We start from the raw sequence: 19,788 nt of genomic DNA, 5'->3' as shown, positions 1-19,788 counted from the left end.
TGAATGCGTGCAACAAATAAAAAGGCAAATAAGAGTAACTTAGCGGCTTGGTCTGGTAAAAGCCCTTAAACTAGTCAAAATTAGTAAGGACGGGTCAAAAACCAGAAAAAACCAAGAACTAGGACCAAAGTTGGCTCATTGACCATACCGGTTTTTAAAACTATGCATTTTGTATACATTTGAATTCGTGTTTTGAAAATACGATTTTCGTTAAAATTATGAAATTGTGTTTTTAAAGCATGATTTAATTTAATTTAATTTAATTAAATTTTTTTTTTTTATATAAGTGATGGATTTATTTATGTATGCTTTCTCTTTAGGTCATTCAAGATATATAGATGATGAATTATTTGTAAGGAGCATTAGAAATAAATTACAACCTCACATTATATAATTTACAAGATATTTTGTCTTATATAATAATTGAATGTAAAATGCATTATGTTTCATTGAAAAAAAAAAAAAAAAAAAAACTTACAAATTTAAAACACTTTCAAATAACAAATATAAATAGATTTTTTTTAGAAGAAACAAATATATAAATAGCTTAATTTAGAAAAAATAATGTATTGTCCATACTTTGTTAGAAATAATAGCATCATTTTAAAAAGGGTTTGGAACTAATATTTATAAGTCCCATTTATTGTTTTCATTTTACACTTAACAAAAAAAATGTCAAAATTTTTCGCGCATTGTGCTTATCTGCTACTAGTTCTCTCTTAAAAGACAAACACATGGAAATGGTAGTCAACTCTAACCGATAGCCTAATTGATGCTATGATTGGAGAGGGATCGTTCATGAAATCATTTATTTTGGGATTTGGAATGTGCAAATCTGATTGTTTGTTTGTAATTAAATATTATTATTTTAAGAACCCAAATGAAATTAAACTGCAATTTCACTATGCAATGAAATCAAGGTCACGAATTCAAGATCAAGATGCGCGTTTGCTAGCAACGAAAACAAAAATTTTAAAAATGCGATTTGAACGGTGCAGTCAAATTGTAGGATATGAACCTGAGGTATCACAATGTGGAAGCATACAAACATTGTCACCTATGTGATTCCAAATTCAACATAAAATCGCATTTTAAAGATGCAATTTCTCACATAGACTTTCAATTTGAAGAGACGATTTCAAAGAGTACATTTTAATATAAAGGTAAAAAATGTATTTTACTCTCTCTTAGTTTGTGCATATTGTCAATTGATCCCTTGTGTTTCAAAATTGTCAATTTACACCCTTGACTTTGAGAACAGATCCAATTTGATCCTTCCGTTTAAGTCTGTCAATATTTCACTGTGAACATCCTTAACTTTTTAATTTTTTTTTTAATCATTAATTAAAGAAAAAAAAAAAAAAAAAAAAACCCCAGTCCAGACTAAGAAGAAAAGGGTGGGTTGAATTTTCCGTTCATGTTTGTTCCTTCCCTTATGTTTAAGATTTCTGTTCATGGCGCATGATGTGGGTTATCCAAGGGCGAGTTTTTATGGTCAACTAGTCGTAGACCCAAGCGATGTGTGGGAATATATAATTATTTTGTAATATGCTATAATGCATAATTTATTCTCTAAAAATTATTGAAAACAATTTGTTCTCCTTAAAATTAAACTATTTGTAAAAGTATTATCCATTTCCGTTCTATTATTTTGGGTTTTTCTTAATAACTAAATCATGAAATCAATGAAGAATAAAAAGAAAAAAAAAATGTTTACACATATCTATACGATATATAATAATGGAAGTTTTGAAAAAAATAAAAAATAAAAAACTCTTCTCTTAAAGTTCCTTTAGAAATGTCTTTGGCCACTTAAGAAACCTTTATTGTCAAACTCTCATGTATCTAGGTCAATGATCCTAAACCCTGCAAGAACCAAATTCCACATTTAGCACTATCAAAATCAGATAAAAATTAAACCCCCAATAAATCATGTTTTGAGATTTTCTATTTCCTTGCGACCAAACTTTTGAGGTAGATTTTTTTTTTTTTTTTTTTTTTTTTTTTTTTTTTTTTTTTTGTCTATTGGTTTGCAAGATCAAATTATTATATGCTACACATAATAAGAAAAAGTGTGCTAAACATAATATTTGTTGAATCCAAATAAAAATTGAGAAAGGTTCCACAAAAAAAAAGAACCATTAAGTCAAAAAATATGAAAGCAGTAATTGGAGTATAATTACAATGTATACTCTATTATTGTTTCAAAACAATCATAGGTAAATACATTAAACTTTGGTTTTCTTTTCTTCCTTTTTTACATAGAGTTAAACAAATGTCAAATGTAAGAAAACTAAAATGTCAAAGATAAACAAATTGAATGGGTAAAACACATATAAAATAAAAATTATACAACATGAATATGAAGTAAGAAGTTGTTGTAGAGATTTCTAATTCTTGAAAACCCTTCTCATAATCGACAAACCAATCCTAGCCACCCATAACCCCAAAGTGGTCACATTGTCAGTAACCCACAAAAAAACATATCCACAAACTTTAGAAATCCAATGGAAAAACTAAAGTTGGGGGAAAAGAAAAAATAAGAAGGGAAAGAACAAACCTCAAAGGGACTTTCCAAATCTGATACCACTTTGGCAACTTTTGCAGAGGTGGAGAGAGCAACTGTAAATTTATAGTGCTAAAAATAACAGAGTTAATTACAAGAGTGGCAATTGAAGGGTTTGAATTTCAAAAGAGCGAAACGGTTTTGAAGGGGAAAATGAAGAGTCGAGAATTGGAAGAAGGATAAATTAATGGTGAGTTGGATTTAATAAGTTAAAGAATGTGTAAGCTTGTTCATGGTGAGTTGGATTTAATGAGTTAGAGAATGTGTAAAGTTGCACTATTTATTTATATATTAATATTATTTAAAAAATGAAAAAAAAAGGTGACATGGTCGATGATGTGGCTCAACTAAAGCGTAATAACAATAAATGTTATGCTTTAACTTTTAGATATATATATATATATATATATATATATATATATATATATATATATATTTATAGATATAATTGTGTTTAGTTACTTTTGTATGGAAATTTGTGTATAAGTCAAGGCATATATAGTGGTATACTTCATGGTTCATGTAGGAGAAATAGGGGTGTCCAAACAAAACCGAGACCCGACCTACCCGCAAAAACCGTCCAATCTGGCTTGAGAACCGGCCGACCCGACGTCAGTGACGAGTTGGCAGCAGGTCTCTACTCCTTGAACCCGAAAACAACGGGTTAGTTGGCAGGTTTGAGGCTGAGAAACCAATTTTCAACCGACTCGACCGTATCTCAAAGCCATACGATTTTCTTTCCGATCTGTCGAGAAAACAAGATCCAATCTGTCCAATCTGCCCCTGATCTCTTCAAGATTTGCCGAGATCTCATCGAGATTCGGCTAGATTGGCCTGATCTCTTCGAGATCTGTCGAGATCTTGTCAAGATTCAATCAAGTCTCGCTAGATTTGGCGACTTTTGGAAAAATCTAGCAGATTTTCTCACAACTTGAAACTGACCGAGGATCGATCTATACCCGATGAAAATCTAACCACTTGAACTGACTCCGTTCACTAGTTGGCGGCGGGTCTAAGCATGAGAAACCCGAAGTGATTGGATCAATACCAGGTTGGGCACAAACTCGACTCGAAACGACCCATGGACAGCCCTGAGGAGAAAGATGAGGTCCATACATATATCCCTCTTATATGACTTTTCACCTTTTTTTTTTAAAGATGCCAACCAGAGTGATCCTATAGATGGTAGCTATATGTGAATTGATATTCTTATTCCTTAAGAGGGTCTATAGACTATAGTTATTTGGGATATTTATGATTTGTGTATAGTTGGATAAATATTGGCAGTGTGTTTTTTCTCAACAAAAAAAAAAAAAAAAGAAAAGAAAAAAAAAAAAAAAGAGTGGTTGTGTGTAAGACAACCATATAAGATACTTGGGGAAAAAATGGACTATTTTTACCCCTATATAAATATATATATATATATAGTTATTTATTTATCTAATTGGGTTTAAAGTCAATAGATAAGGTCATTTTCTTTATAGGGGAGTAACAGGGAGTATGGCTATAGATGAATACAAATCCTGTGACGGTAGTAGATATAATAGAATAGAGGGAAAAAAAAAATACATATAACTGACCCTAACAAACCTGTTGAGGATCCATGGCCGATCTTAAACTTTTGGAATAAGGCTTTGCTTGTTTGTTTGCTGTTGTTTTTGGGTTCAAGGCCAATAATTTCATCAAGCCTCTACAGTTTGCTTTCGTTATAATTACACAAACAGTTCTACAATCAAGTGAGGTGATTGGTTTTATTCGGTGATAGTTATGGACTTCTCGGCTTAAAATTTTCCATGACCTATTAGCCACAACCAATCAAGAGCAACTCCTGCAAATATACCACCTAGAAGACACAACACAAGCAAATTACCCAAGGCATTTTGCTCTGGTCCCTACAAAACAAAAAACCAAGGGAAATTTTGTTAGGAGCCTATGGCAAAAGTTAAATGTGCTACATGTTGTGAACAATGATATCAACTGACCTTGTAGCCTTTGGGTGCTACTGTGAAGATACAAACACTGAGATAACCATTGGATAGTCCCAAGAAGGATATGAGCGTAAACATCCATCCTTGGTCACCATATTTTGCTGTGAAGTAGAAAGCCGGGACGAGTAAGAACCGAGAAAGAGTTCCAATCATAAGGCCCTTTCTGGATTCCATCTTTAGGCATTTCAAAAGAGGAATGTATCTTGATAGGAAATCCCAGACACTGTACATTGCAATCAGAACTAGTGGGTACCTGCAAACGCAACTAGTAAAAATTCTATAGTTAAAAAAAAAAAATGATAATTTCATTTAAAAAAAATATATATAGAACACTTCAAGTTATAAGGCCCCTAAAATAGATCATAACAAAAATAGTGCACAAAATCACCATTAATAAACTAACTAACTAATCTCACTTTGGGAGAAACGAATACTTACCATGACCCCAACTGCTGCGTTCCAGTATTTTCATATAAGAAACTGGGGAAAATTGACAATGTCAGAACATATATCAGGAACAGGTCAATTGCATAATCAATGTTCTCAAAGAATAGTTGTTTATTGCTCAATCTTTCTTGGTGTTTAGCATTCCCTTCTGCCTATGAAAATTTTAAAAGCTTGTTAGTGATTTGAAATCTAATAGTTTCCTTGAAACACCATTGTATTATGAGAATAATGGGAGTGTTACAATACTTCTTGGTCTGCTTCCACTTGGATTCCAGCGGCAGCAAGGTCAGCCGATTCTGTTTTTGATCCTTCAGTTGCTGCCTTTGAGCGGTAGTACTTCACTATTGGCAGTTTAGGGAAGAAAAAGGCATAGAGAATAACACAGAGAAACTCAAAGAACGCTGAGATTGCTAGGAATAACACTGCAAATGACAGTCATAAAATAAATTATTGCTGAGGAAAGTTCCTGAAATACATCTAAAACATTGTGGAGTCAAATTTTTTATTGCAGTGTGAGCCTAAAAAGTAGATGCTTGCTAGTCCAGTTTATAAAAATAAACTTTCCTTTGCACTTGTGATCACTGTAGCATATGAGAAAAGCGTACTTATATAAACCACAAGAAAAGGACCAACTCCGAATATAAAACATCAGGCTCCAAGTAATTCAGCACAGCAACTAACAAATATTTGAAATAGAACCTGCAATTTTCTCTATTATTAGAGATTCGATCAGTCTAGGGGCACTATATCTTTCACAACTATTTTGGTCTGTTTTGATTGATGCATAATAATAAAAGTGGTGTTAGTGGTGGACCTTAAAGAAAATGTAGTTTAAAAAATTCACATACTAGCCCCCTTGCGAAGACCATTATCAGATTTCTCAAAGGCGGTTTTTGTGATTATTCTCATAACAGATGTTAGAGTCCCTGATGCAGCCAAGCCAGCAAGGAAGGACTGCAGAACATAGTAACAGTGTGTATTAAGATAGCAATTAGATAGCCCGAGGGGAAAAAGAAGAAGAAGAAGAGATAGCAGGTTGATAGGCTAGTAACAGAGAGAAAGAACGTCAAAAAACATTGAGCAGAAGAAACCTGAATGAGTTCTGGGTGCATGAAAGATAAGTCTCCAACCATTCCACCTTGAACATTAGCATCTGCTACTCAAAGGAACCAACAATTGCACATATACCAATATAAGGACCAACTCCTCCTTTCCCAGATGTTGCTAAATCCAACTTTCACAGAAAAATGAATGGAAGGTTGAACCAAATTTATTAGAAGCAATGATCAGTGAATTGACATCAAACAAGTGTGAAGTATTAAATCTGATGATGCAATCCACGATTGAGTTGGGCATATCACAAAGTATCACTGTATCAGCATTACTTACAACTATGAGCATCACATTACTTGCAAAGAAGAGAGAGTATCCAATCAAATTCCGCCATCTAGTATTAATCTTTGACTCATTGTAGGCTAGTAATGCCATTGTCAAAAATGCAAATGGTTGATAAACGAGGGTAAGTACCCTTGAAGGGTGGTTTAGCTTCAAAGAAAGAGGAAAACTATATCAGACTAGTAAATCTTGCAAATTTTTCACTTTGTTCTAATATGTAGTAAGATATATAATTGTAACATTTATCTTCTAAGTAACTCAGCAAGTAATTCCCTTTCACCATTCAAGTATGAGAAATTAATGTGGGTTGGTTCCCTTCTGCTATCTTGTGAACATGGAAAGACGCTTCAACTACTATAGACACTAACCAACTAACAAGTATAGCAAATTAGTAATCAAGGAATTTGAACTCTTCCTCATTTTCTTTTTTCTTTTCAGAATTGAAGAATATACTAATCTTACTCATATGCATTGTTATGGCTTGCCTTCCAGAATGGATAAGACAATCTTACTCCTATTCAACTAAGAATTAGGTTCCTACAGCAGACAATTTCAATCCTGTCTTTTCTCTACAAATCATAGCAACTTCAATGAAATTGAAATTGCACCTTGTGCTGCCAAGTGACTTATATGAATCACAACAAGGTCTTAGACTAGATTTCATATTATTGGGTCACAAAAACGTCAATGATCACTTAAGAAAAGACAAATCTAGCTGTCTACTGATTTTCATTGGGCTTTAAGAAGAAATGGCAAGTAACATAAGTTATAAATAGCTTACTGGGAACAACTTGTAGTAGTAATCTCCTATAGTCAGCATACTGTTCCATGACATAAGGGACCCCAGTCCAAGTATCCAGCAAACTGCCACTGCTTTATATTTTCCCTGCTTCTTACAGAATTTTTAAAATATTAGATATATGTTTCAATTGGGTTGAATATATATATATATATATACACATATATCTTCTTCTTAGAGAAATTCAACCAATGTAACAAAGGCTAAGCACAAACCTCAAGTCTTGTTTGAGGCTCACTTTTATCAACAATAGTCATTACTTCCCTAAAATTAGAAAAACTATGTAAGACATATTTCTCATGTAGTTGGAAATAATTGCAATATAAACGATACTGGAAATGGTCTACGTGAACCACGTTAAAGATACAAATAACAAAAATAAAAAATAAGCTTATTCCATACTGGTTACATAGAAATGAAAGTATGAAACTATATCTAAATAAAATCAATCTGAAAGTTGTATTCTGGCTTGAACCTGGGACTTCTGCCACTGCTAGTGCTAACTAGAGGAACAGAAATGTGGAAAAAGATTGAAAAAAACAATAAGATGAAGTTTTAATAATGGACCCCATGAAACAAAAGTTGACTTTCTTAACTACACTAAACGTAGTATTGAACTTGTCCAGGAGAAAAATATTAAATTAACATTTTGGCTAAATAAAGCTTGGCAAAAACAAAAAATGAAAACTTATGTTGTAAACTATAAATCGAATAGTAGTTAGAAACCTTATGAAGTGTATTGAGGAAAAGAAATGAGCTTGTAATCACTGAGCGTGGAATTTTAAGAACAAAGGTTCTTTGCCTTTTAGTGAGAGAGACTGGTGGAGTATGACTTCTTGAAAATTATAAATTAGTTGATGATGCCAGAACCATTGCGTGTTTTTAGTCGTATTTTATGGACTGGTTTAGTTTTAGGATTCCTAGGTACTTGTCTGTAGTCTTTGTCATGTAGTGTATGTAGTTTTGGTTATATATGCCAAATGTAAAGTCAATAAGCTCATAATTTTTTTGAAGTAAATTGCCAAACGTAAGAAATAGAAAAAGATGTCCATGTGATATCAGCTTTCTCATCAGCCAAAGCTTTATTATTTAGTATTGCTTTACCCTACTGAACCAGATCTGGTGGTTTCAGTTCAGATTCATCTTCTAAGTTTGTGTTCATACTATTCTTATGTGAATCTTGATACTTTTGTTTGTTTCCTAGGCAGAAAGTTTTTACTAAAAAATTGGCTACCAAATTCTTAAGGATCAACATTTTGAGGTTCTGGAATTCGTCATACTAACACATCAAAGTGACAAAATAAGTGCATATGCCATCTCTCTCTCTGATAAATTAAAAATGTTGCCCATGGGTCTTTGTAATAACTCAAGAAAATTTCTTTTGGTTGTCACCTCCATAATACCAGGCACATCAGAAAATGTAAACAAGTGAACAATCATGTGCATCTGATTGAGGGTGCATAATGCCTGACACAAGTAAACAAAACTTCAGATTTTCTAGAATCATATGGGATGTGCAAATCCATGCCCAAAGGACATAACATAGATATCTATAACCTAAAACACTTGGTTCTTATATGGAAAACTAAATCAGAACAATTTTTTTCCTAACTTTTGACATGATATATTGTGATTAATTGGTGGATAACAAAAATGCTATTAGTAGTGGATTTATATGAAAGTAATGGTGTTCCAATTACAAATTGTCACCTTAGTAAATTATGAAAATGATAGTGAAAAATGTTGCGTCTTTAGCATCATTCAAACTAAATACTCTCTCTCTCTCTCTCTCTCTCTCTATATATATATATATATATATATATATATATATATATATATTTATTTATTCTTAGCAACAAATCTAACAAGAGAGCAAAGAGGGGGTCTCTGTATGTGTGTGTGTGTGTTGGGTTATAAATTGACCCCAACTAATTAATTTAATAACACAACTTGATTAATTATTTAAATTGCATGCAATAACGTGGAGGTACAAATAAATCACCAATCAAAATTAGAGTGTAGCAGTAATTAAATTTGACATGGTGATTTGTTAACAAATGAAGAAAACCTTAACAAGGAAAAAACCTCACCAAGAGAATTTTAGGCATAGTTTTAAAAATTGGACCAGGCCAGTTGGTTCAATTGAGAATCAAGCACCAATCTGGTTCGTAAAAACACCCAAAATCAGTAAAAAACCGATAACTAGGACTAAAACCGGTTCTTTGACCATACTGGGTTTTAAAACGATGATTTTAGGTCACCATTCCTAAGAATCCACTAATAATAAACAAACAGTTATAAATATAAGGGATCTTACCACTACCTAACCTATCCCAAAATAACAACCTAATGTTGAACTTTTACTCCAATCTCCAATTGGACTTGATTTTGTAGAAAACTTTTTCTTTTACACAGATCCTAGTACGTGACTAATGCTATGCATGAATTCTAGCAAGCGACTAACTCCAGCAACTTGAGAATTGTTGAGTGTAAAGTTCTTCAATCTATGCTTGTAGATTTGAAAGTAGCTTGGTACAAAACCCTAAAGTGCACAATAGTTACAATAGCTTCATAGGAGTGTGTAGCATAGTATATGTCTCTATGTCTGTCTTCTCACTTGATGACAGTTATAAAATATGTATTTTACATCTCTGGAAACCTTAGGCACGAAACCCTAGAAGGCTTTGGTCATCATGGGCCAAAAACAGCTTTGAACAATTGAAATTTGTATATATATATATATATATATATATATATATATATATATATGAACAGTAGCATTGTGAATAAGTATAAAAAATAATGAGTATAAATTATTGACCACTTCAATATATCGTGAAATTAATTGTGTTCTTAAATATATTCAAATTTAAAATAACTTAGAGAGAGTTACGAATAAAGATGGGTACTATGCCAGTTAAGGAGATGAGGGCAAACAAAACAAAAATAAATCTTATGTAAAAAAAATTTAACATACCCCTCTCAATCTTTTGTTAAAAAAAAAAGAAAAAGGGAAACAAACCTTTCAATCATATTCCAAAAAATATTACTATTAGCCTGACAAATGCTTAGTCCTAAGGGCATAAATAAATCTAAAATGATTTCAAATTTCAAATCTCAATCAATTAATCTTATATTTCAAAACTTTATTATTAACCATTATCCTAAATCTTAATAATAATGGTCTAATAGTAGTAGTACCTCATGAGAATTATAAATGTACAAACCAAAAAATATATAAACGAATAAAGATATTTTTCAAACCAATTTAAATAAATTATCTCCAATTTATTCAGTGGTAATTGATAAAACTATATACATCTATTATTTAAACAAATCGATTTATTAAATAGATTATATAGCTAAAAATATGAGAGGATAGTTTTATTTAGAGGGATTTTTTTAAATGACTAAGAGAAATTTCATTCAAAACAAAACCATTGGAGAAAAATTTTCCCCAACTGTGCAGAGATAAATTTTTTTTTTCTCATATATATATATATATATAATTTTGTGTCTTTGTGAATGTTACTTCTATATATAAAAAGCGAGAATGTGCTAAAACTACAGTAAAAAGCTAAAGTGAATTGATTTGTTCAACATTTTGAACAATTAATTAACACAACAAATTATCACAATATTTTCATAATTGTTGAGGTGTTAATTCCTAAAAAGTCAAAATAAAATATCATTTTTCAGCCAACCACAACTAAAAATAAATGTATTGTGAAAAAAAAAAGTACTACATCCACAATATTTTTCACAATACTTTCATAACAAAAGTGTGAATGCGTAAAACTATAGTAGTAGCTATATATATATATGTTTTTTTTTTGGTTTGTTCAATTTACACTGTTCACTGGCCTTTTTTTTTTTTTTGGGTAATATTGTTCGGTCAACTCTTTTTTAATTTTTTATTTTATATAGAGCAGTTAGTTAACACAACAAATTGTCACAATATTTTCACAATTGATGAATTGTTAATTCCTTATAGATCAAAAATAAAATATCAAACTGGAACTAATCACAACTAAAAATAAAGGTATTGTGAACAGTGTTATATCCACAACATTTTTCACAACACTTTTGTGGGGCCTGAAATTTGGAATCCCGGCCCACTTCACCTTAAGGGCCCAAAGCCCAGGCCGAGGAGCCTTACTGCCGAGGAGCCTTACTGCCGAGGAGGTATGAAGAGAACCCCTTGATGGCCCAATAATGTAGCCGAGGACAACCTCACGCTCAACGCCACACAAAATGCCTGAAGAAAAGGACAAACTCAGTACAAGAGCAGTACAAGCTAGAAAGCTGCCAACACCATAACGTGGAGCCCAGCACCTGACAAGCCCATACCCCATACCATGCTATCCAGTTTTTTCCAACCACTCTAACGTGAAGATTGATAGGACGAGTAATTGCCCCAAACAAGGAGAAACTGACACGTAGATGAAGAAGGGGAATCGAATACTAGTATAAAAGGGAAAAAATGAGGAGAAAGAAAGGGGAGGGGGAGAGGCCCCCGGAGACAGAAGGAAGAAAAAGGAGGAATGGTGAGAATGTAATGCTCCTCGGACTAATTCCGAGGAGTCAAACCTTTCAAACTACATTGATGCAAGGCTCAGCTATGCAGTCCAAACTCATCTTTGTATGATCGCTCATGAAACCGGGACCAGACCTACACCCAGCGCCCAAAGGCAGGCCTTTCCAAACCCACTCTCTACAAATCATATTGTTCGGGCCCTTTACACACGAGTCTAACGTCATCCTTAGGTCGTTAAAAATCGTGTCCCTACAATTGGCGCCGTCTGTGGGAAGGCTTGCGCGTTGGCGCAGGTGGCGGTTGAGTCAACTCTCTTAGCAAGCAGAGGTTCGCGGGGTTTCCTTCATCCCCGGCGGCATGCGGTTATTGCTCCGACATAAACTTCTGCTAGGGGCTACGCCTTGCAGTGCCAATGGCGCGGGCAGTTCTAGGGGATTCTGGCCTTAAGCCAGCTCTCCCCGCCCTGGTCTGGGGGCTTACGTTCGAAAAATAAATAAATACAAAAGAAAAATCACAAGTTTTGGACAGAACCAAGGCCTTACATGGTCCTCGGACTCAAGCCTATGGGGAAACTAAGTACACAGAAAAAACTACAAGTTTTGGACAGAACCCAGGCCTTGCGTGGTCCTCGGACTCAAGCCTATGGGGAAACCAAGTACACACAGAAAAATCACAAGTTTTGGACAGAACCAAGGCCTTGCATGGTCCTCGGACTCAAGCCTATGGGGAAACCAAGTACACACAGAAAAATCACAAGTTTTGGACAGAACCAAGGCCTTGCATGGTCCTCGGACTTAAGCCTATGGGGAAACCAAGTACACAAAGAAAAAACTACAAGTTTTGAACAGAACCAAGACCTTGCATGGTTCTCGGACTCAAGCCTATGGGGAAACCAAGTACACAAAGAAAAATCACAAGTTTTGGACAGAATCAAGTCCTTGCATGGTCCATAGACTCAAGCCTATGGGGAAACCAAGTACACAGAAAAATCACAAGTTTTGGACAGAACCAAGGCCTTGCATGATCCTCGGACTCAAGCCTATGGGGAAACCAAGTACACAAAAATTACAAGTTTTGGACAGAACCAAGGCCTTGTATAGTCCTCGGACTCAAGCCTATGGGGAAACCAAGTACACAAAAAAAAAAAAAAAAAAAAAAAAAAAATAAAAAAACTACAAGTTTTGGACACAACCTGGACGTTATATGACCCTTAGAATCGACCCTGCGAAAGAGTTCCTCATTGATAAGTGGGCTAATCCCAAGGCTGCATGGATTCCCCAGCCTACCCTCGGATCCTCGGTACAAGAGGAATTGGTGTGATTGCAATATAGTGCCATACGTTGTCAGAACGCAGTTAGAGTCCCTCACTGCTCGGTTACCCCCTCGGATGAATTATTTAGAGTTTATCGTTCTCGGACGATCTCCTCGCACGTATTACGGAATATTCAACTGTTATCTCGGTTAGTTTCCTGAGTTTAATTTACTGTGAATTATCGTTATTATGCCTGGTAATGTCGATAAATTAGAATTAGTCGGATTATGTTTCAAGGTTTCCTGCTCTAAGTATCATTGAAGAAAAACACACATGGAGCACACCCATTCACAAAGTAGTTGTTGCAAAAAAGAAAAATATTCAAAACAAGTAAATAAATTCCTCTTTTACTAAGACAAAGAAGTAGTACAGCGTACAATGAAAAGCTGGAATAAGCTTATATTGAAACTAACTACATAAGCGAAAAGAAAGATACGAGAGAATAAAGAGAAAGCCGAGGAAGTAGTACAGAGGAGAGGTTGGCTGCTGTTTCAAGACGTTGTTCAAGGAAGACCATTCCTCAACACTTTTACATGCCTATAACTCAGGCAGCCAAAGAGCCCAACTCGGGGCCTGCACCGTTGAAGAAAAGGCGTAGAGAGCTCGACTTCGGGTTAGCGGAGTTAAAGAAAAGGTGCAGAGAACCCAACTTGAGGCTAACACCGTTGAAGAAAAGGTGCAGGTAGCCGGAAGTTGATGGGCCTCCACGGAACCACACCTGCGGTATCGCAGACGGCGCTGATGGCGGAAAAATTTTTCTTCTGACACACCAAAAACCTGGTGTGACCAGAACCTGCTTCGGATTTTGACTGAAAGAGGGGAGGGTACCGTTCCCACTATATCCAAGCGGGAGGACACCTTAAATCTGTGCCTCCCCTGCCCAGACCACATCACTTTAAGTCTTGGAAGGGTCCGGTGCCTTTGTGGCGCGTGAAGTTCTTCCACTTCCACCTAAGCCTCAAACATATTGCACTAAGGGAGGACGACACTGGATGTGGGAACCGGTTATGGATAAAAGGTTATGGTTGTGAAGGGAGCAGAAGGGTTTATATGCCAGAAGAGTAACCACCTATTCTGCTTATATAAAGGGTAAGGTGGTGTCATTTAATTTGAACAGATTCCCAAGAAACGCTGCGGACAAGGCAGCTCTGGCACAATTTCCAACACCATCCTCCAACACAAGATTTAAAGGTCCTCGTGAAGGCGCGCCTCGAATACTGAAATGACAAAGGGCACTGCGCGGATGAAAAATAAAGTAATGCCTCTTAAGTCGGCACATCTCCCATGCAAATGGAAGAACATAAGCAGCAGTAAGGTACGAAACTTGAACAAGTCACGAGGTGGGCTCAGCATCACCAAAACCCTCATTCCCAACTAAAAAGCCGGGAAGCAGGATTTCGAGGGGCTATTGTGGGGCCTGAAATTTGGAATCCCGGCCCACTTCACCTTAAGGGCCCAAAACCCAGGCCGAGGAGCCTTACTGCCGAGGAGGTATGAAGAGAACCCCTTGATGGCCCAATAATGTAGCCGAGGACAACCTCACGCTCAACGCCACACAAAATGCCTGAAGAAAAGGACAAACTCAGTACAAGAGCAGTACAAGCTAGAAAGCTGCCAACACTATAACGTGGAGCCCAGCACCTGACAAGCCCATACCCCATACCATGCTATCCAGCTTTTTCCAACCACTCTGACGTGAAGATTGATAGGACGAGTAATTGCCCCAAACAAGGAGAAACTGACACGTAGATGAAAAAGGGAAATCGAATACTTGTATAAAAGGGAAAAAATGAGGAGAAAGAAAGGGGAGGGGGAGAGGCCCCCGGAGACAGAAGGAAGAAAAAGGAGGGATGGTGAGAATGTAATGCTCCTCGGACTAATTCCGAGGAGTCAAACCTTTCAAACTACATTGATGCAAGGCTCAGCTATGCAGTCCAAACTCATCTTTGTATGATCGCTCATGAAACCGGGACCAGATCGAAACCCAGCGCCCAAAGGCAGGCCTTTCCAAACCCACTCTTTACAAATCATATTGTTCGGGCCCTTTACACACGAGCCCAACGTCATCCTTGGGTCGTTAAAAATCGTGTCCCTACAACTTTCATAACAAATCATAGGTAGTAAATTGTTATTGGTTCTAATTTAAACTTATCAATGAAATTACTTTTTTACCTACTAATAACAACTTGTAACAACCAACTACTTAGATTTGTTGTGAATATGTTGTAAATATAATATTTTTCTTGTAAAAATATTAAGACATCTTCTTGTCATCATAATATATTCACAACTACTGAAGTATCAATTTTTTACAAGTCAAAATAAAATATAACAAAATTATAAAGGTATTTTTTTAAAATGTTATACCATTTTGTTGAGCCAAAATTCACTGTTTCATATACATTTTTCTTAGGTTGACTTTTTGTATTTTTTATTCTAATTTTATCTTTACGCATCATTTTAAGTAAAAACACATAGTTTTACACACAAACAAAAAATAAAAAATTTAAGATAAAAACACTTTTCATCCTTTATGTTTAGGATAGTTCACAATTCCTCTTTAAATTTTAAAATCAAACAATTTTTCTCTTAATATTTTGAAAAATGGCAAATATGTCATATTGTTATTTTCTTAGTTAAACCCTAATGAAAATTTATGATTCTTAAAATATTTTATTGTGGAATGTCTATAAAACCTCCACTAAATTTTAACATCCCAAAATTTTTATTTACGTACTTTGAGTTTTAGATGGTGGTATAAGGTGTTTTATTTATTACACAGATCATTGATTTTCTAGGTTTGAATATTCGTAACTCATAATTTATATAATGGAAAATTTGATGACACATGTCTTTTGTTATCTTTAAAAAAAAAAAAAATTATTTTCTTACCTAAAATGGGTGTCATTAAAAACTAAGTAAACTAAACATTGCTCCTAGACTCATGTAGAATGATAAAAATGAAAGTATGAATGACAAAATTTTCATTGTGTATGGTTGAAAGTATTTGATGAAGAGCTTCAATTGTAGCATATGCTATCATTTATTACGAAAATTTAAATATTGTGACATGTATTAGCAAAAATCAATTGCTTATTGTTGGAAAATTATAAGATTCATAAATATTCTTAGAAGTTTTTAGTGAGTGAATATTGTCTTTAGCAAATAAGTACTAAGAAACTATTATAGTAAAATAGATATCCATATGTTAAATAGTTACCATAACTTTGTGTATAATAAAAATTTTTATACGAATGAGATTAACTTTGTATGACATACATTTTTTATGTATGACATACATTTTTTATGTATATAGTTTCATACTTCTTCAAATAAAAATTTTATTTTAATTTTCTCACTCAAAAAATAGCACGGACCTTGTACGCGCCACCCTAACTAGTGTGTAAGTAAAAAACATATTTTGACGTGCATGGATTCTACGTGGAATATGAGATTTGCCACGTTTTTGAATATTTGCATGATGACACCATGCATTTGCTGTAAAAGTTTCCTGCAACGGATATGCCAGGTAGGCCTCAAAATTTTCCAATATCTGATATTTTCACGTGAATATTATATTTCACTAAATTATTTTTGGAAATGTTAACCAACCCCCTTAGTTTAGGACATTGATTTATGAGCTATTTTTAGAAATACTAGTAAGTTGTGTGTGTATAATATTATAATATTTTATATAAGATTGATTTGAAAAATGTTGTATATATATTATAGTATAATTATTGTAGATCTTTGTTAGTAATGAATTCATCATAATAAGAAACAATTATAAATTGTAAACACATATCTATTAAATTATTCAATTCAAGTAATGAGAAATAAAAAACAACTTTGGAGAAATATTATAGAATAAAAGTTAATATAAATTAAATGTGTCTTTCTCTTTTTCCTTAATTCTAAAACAAAATACATATCCCAAATACTCACAATCAATTACATCATTTACAAAACCCACAAAAATTTACAATGTCCGACTTTAATATTAAAATCGTAATTGTCGTTGTCACTCAATATAAAATACAAACCCCCCTTCCTTGGTTGTAACCAACTTATGTAGGTTAAGATTAGATGTGACAAAAATGTTAGAGCTAGGTAAGTGTTATCAAAAGTTTGAAGGTAAATGACATCATTTTCGATTTGCTATATTTGACATGGAAAGAGGTGAAAATAGTGAATTAAAATGCAAAGAGTTTTATGTGTATGCGTGAGAGAGGAAAAGTCTTGAAACATTGAACTAAATGATACAAAAAATATTTATTTTTAATTAGACAATTCTTGAAACACTGTACCAAATGAAACAAAAAATCAATATTTAAATTATTTTTATTTCTGATGTGACACTTGAGAATATTTCAATTCCTTTTACATAGAATGTGCTACTTGGTATAGAATCTCATGTTTTCTCACATGAGATCTTTGCTTTTATATATATATATATTGTTTTTATTGGAGGAATGATAAAATAATAAATGTTGTTGACAGTTTTTTATATTTCTCATAAAAGTGGTATCAAAACTTTCCTATTATGATTTATTAATAATTGTCTTGAAAACATCCGCTAATATGACCCATTTTTTGTTAGTGAGAGATGCAATAAAAAAATTTTAAAAATAAAAATAAAAATAATGAAAGAGACTAAGGGTCCATTTGGATATAGTTTATTTTGCTGAAAACTAAAAACTAAAAATTGAAAACTGAAAACACTGTAGCAAAATAATTTTTAAATGTATGAAAAATTATTGTTCATTCTTTTTTTACTGTTCATATGCTTTGGTGTACTGTTCATGTCTCATGAACACTGCACTAGGCGCTGGTCTTTAAAAAAAAAAAAAAAAAAAACTGAAAACGCGCAAACCTTACAAACGTGAACATGAACGTGCTATCCAAACCAGGCTTAAGAGAGTAATAACAATGTTCCACTACTGCACCTCACTGAGTACCAATGATGTTTGCATGTTGGACACATTATATTATCCTTATTTATGACTGGATCACGAGGTAAAAAAATTGCCTATTTGAATTGAGGGGAGGGAAAATGAGTAAAGTAAAATAGATTTAGCTCAAATTTAGTCTATTTTCAGCTAACTTCACTTTACTTTTCTCTGTTCTTTTTCCTTTCATTTTCAATCCAAACAGGCAAAAAGCAACTTAAGCAGCGAATTCAAAAATTAGAGTGACATGTAGCCACGTTGTACCTTAGTAAAAGACATGACATGTAGACCCACGTGGGTCCCATATCAGCCTGTATTGTAACTTGTAATACCAACGCAATTTGCCAATTTTCCCTTTCTGGGTACCTAGCTAACATCTTAAATCCCAAATTTCCTCTGGAGGCAGACATTTCTACTGGCATTTTGTAAGAAAAAAGTGATCACTACAGCCTACAAGTATTAATTTGCTATCTCTCTGTTAGTGCTTTGAAGGTTTCTGGTTTTTGTTTTTATTTAGTGAATGGATCCTTTGAACTATAATGATATATTGTTATACTTCTATTAATCCAATCAATCCTAAACTTTCATATGCTTTGATTTATATTCGCCTATTGGGACATTGACCCTTGTTGTTTTTGTTCAAACCACCAAGTGCTTGCTCTCAATTTACTTAGTGTGGGTAAATAGTGAATAGAGAGATTTGATATTATGCAGATTTTAGTATTTTAAATTGTTTTTTAACCATTTTTTCCCCTCAAAAGGAAGGCAAAACTATTACCTAATGACTGGTAGGAGTAGATTTTTGTGTCTAACAAAAGAAATGGAACACCAATACCAATTTTTTCCAGTCAATAGAACCAACAGATTGGAGTCTTTTGCATGATAGGAAAAGCTGCGCGAAAATTGCATAAGCAGTCGATACAATAACCCAAAAAGGGATAGAAAAAAAAAAAAGGTGGCATAAGGCTAAGCATGAGAAAGTTAGTTGCGTATCTCTTGTGTGTTATAGAATCTTTCAAAGATAGTCTGAAGACTCTGGACAACTTGTAGGATCGCATTAGTGTACTGATCATCATCATCCAAATGGAACCATTAATTAGCACTAGCTACCGAAAGTTTTTTTTTGCTTCTGCTGTCAAAGTTTTGATTTGATGGCTGAGATTCTTAGTTTTAAGTGCCTCTCGAAGACTGTGAGGGGCGAAGGTATCTATAAAACTTGTATGAAAGAGGCTCAAAGTGAAATTGATTAGTCGATTAGCCAAAAAAAAAAAAGTGAAATTTATCAGTCAGAAATAAAAATTTTATTTTCTACTTCTTTTTAAGAAATAAAATTTTTGATTAGGCTTTTTTTTTTCTTTTAAAGAAATTCTTTATGAGCTTAACTGCAACGGTAAGATTCATGATAATCAACTTTAATTACTAATATAATGAAAAGGGTAGAGTTCAGAACTAATGGGGTTTTAATTTTTAAATTTAAACTCTCTCTATATTTCTTGAAATTAATTCATAAAACAATTGAATTAGAATCATGTCTCTCGTTTGATTGTTTCACTTTTTATTCTATCAATTATAGTAAGTTATAGTATGTTAAGATTCTAAAAAAATAAAAAATAAAAATAAAAAAGCTAGTTTAATTTTTTTTTTTAATTATAGTTATTTTATAAGGGAAAAAAAAGATAGTTTGGTAGATGGGAAATTTTTATTTTTTGAAAGAAATAGATTGGAAATGATGAAACATATAAAGTAGAATAGATTGAAACAAGATATTTTTATTTGACAAATAAACATTGCAAAA

At 33.6% G+C, this 19,788-nt stretch overlaps 1 pseudogene; it reads right to left on the bottom strand.

Moving 5' to 3' along the window:
- Positions 1-4,022: 4,022 nt before the first annotated feature.
- Positions 4,023-7,940, bottom strand: LOC126727386 (equilibrative nucleotide transporter 3-like; annotated as a pseudogene).
- Positions 7,941-19,788: the final 11,848 nt, after the last annotated feature.

This window comes from Quercus robur, chromosome 5, assembly GCF_932294415.1.
Source record: "Quercus robur chromosome 5, dhQueRobu3.1, whole genome shotgun sequence".
In the NCBI taxonomy this organism is placed as follows: Eukaryota; Viridiplantae; Streptophyta; class Magnoliopsida; order Fagales; family Fagaceae; genus Quercus; species Quercus robur.
This window is presented reverse-complemented; position numbering and strand designations above follow the sequence as displayed.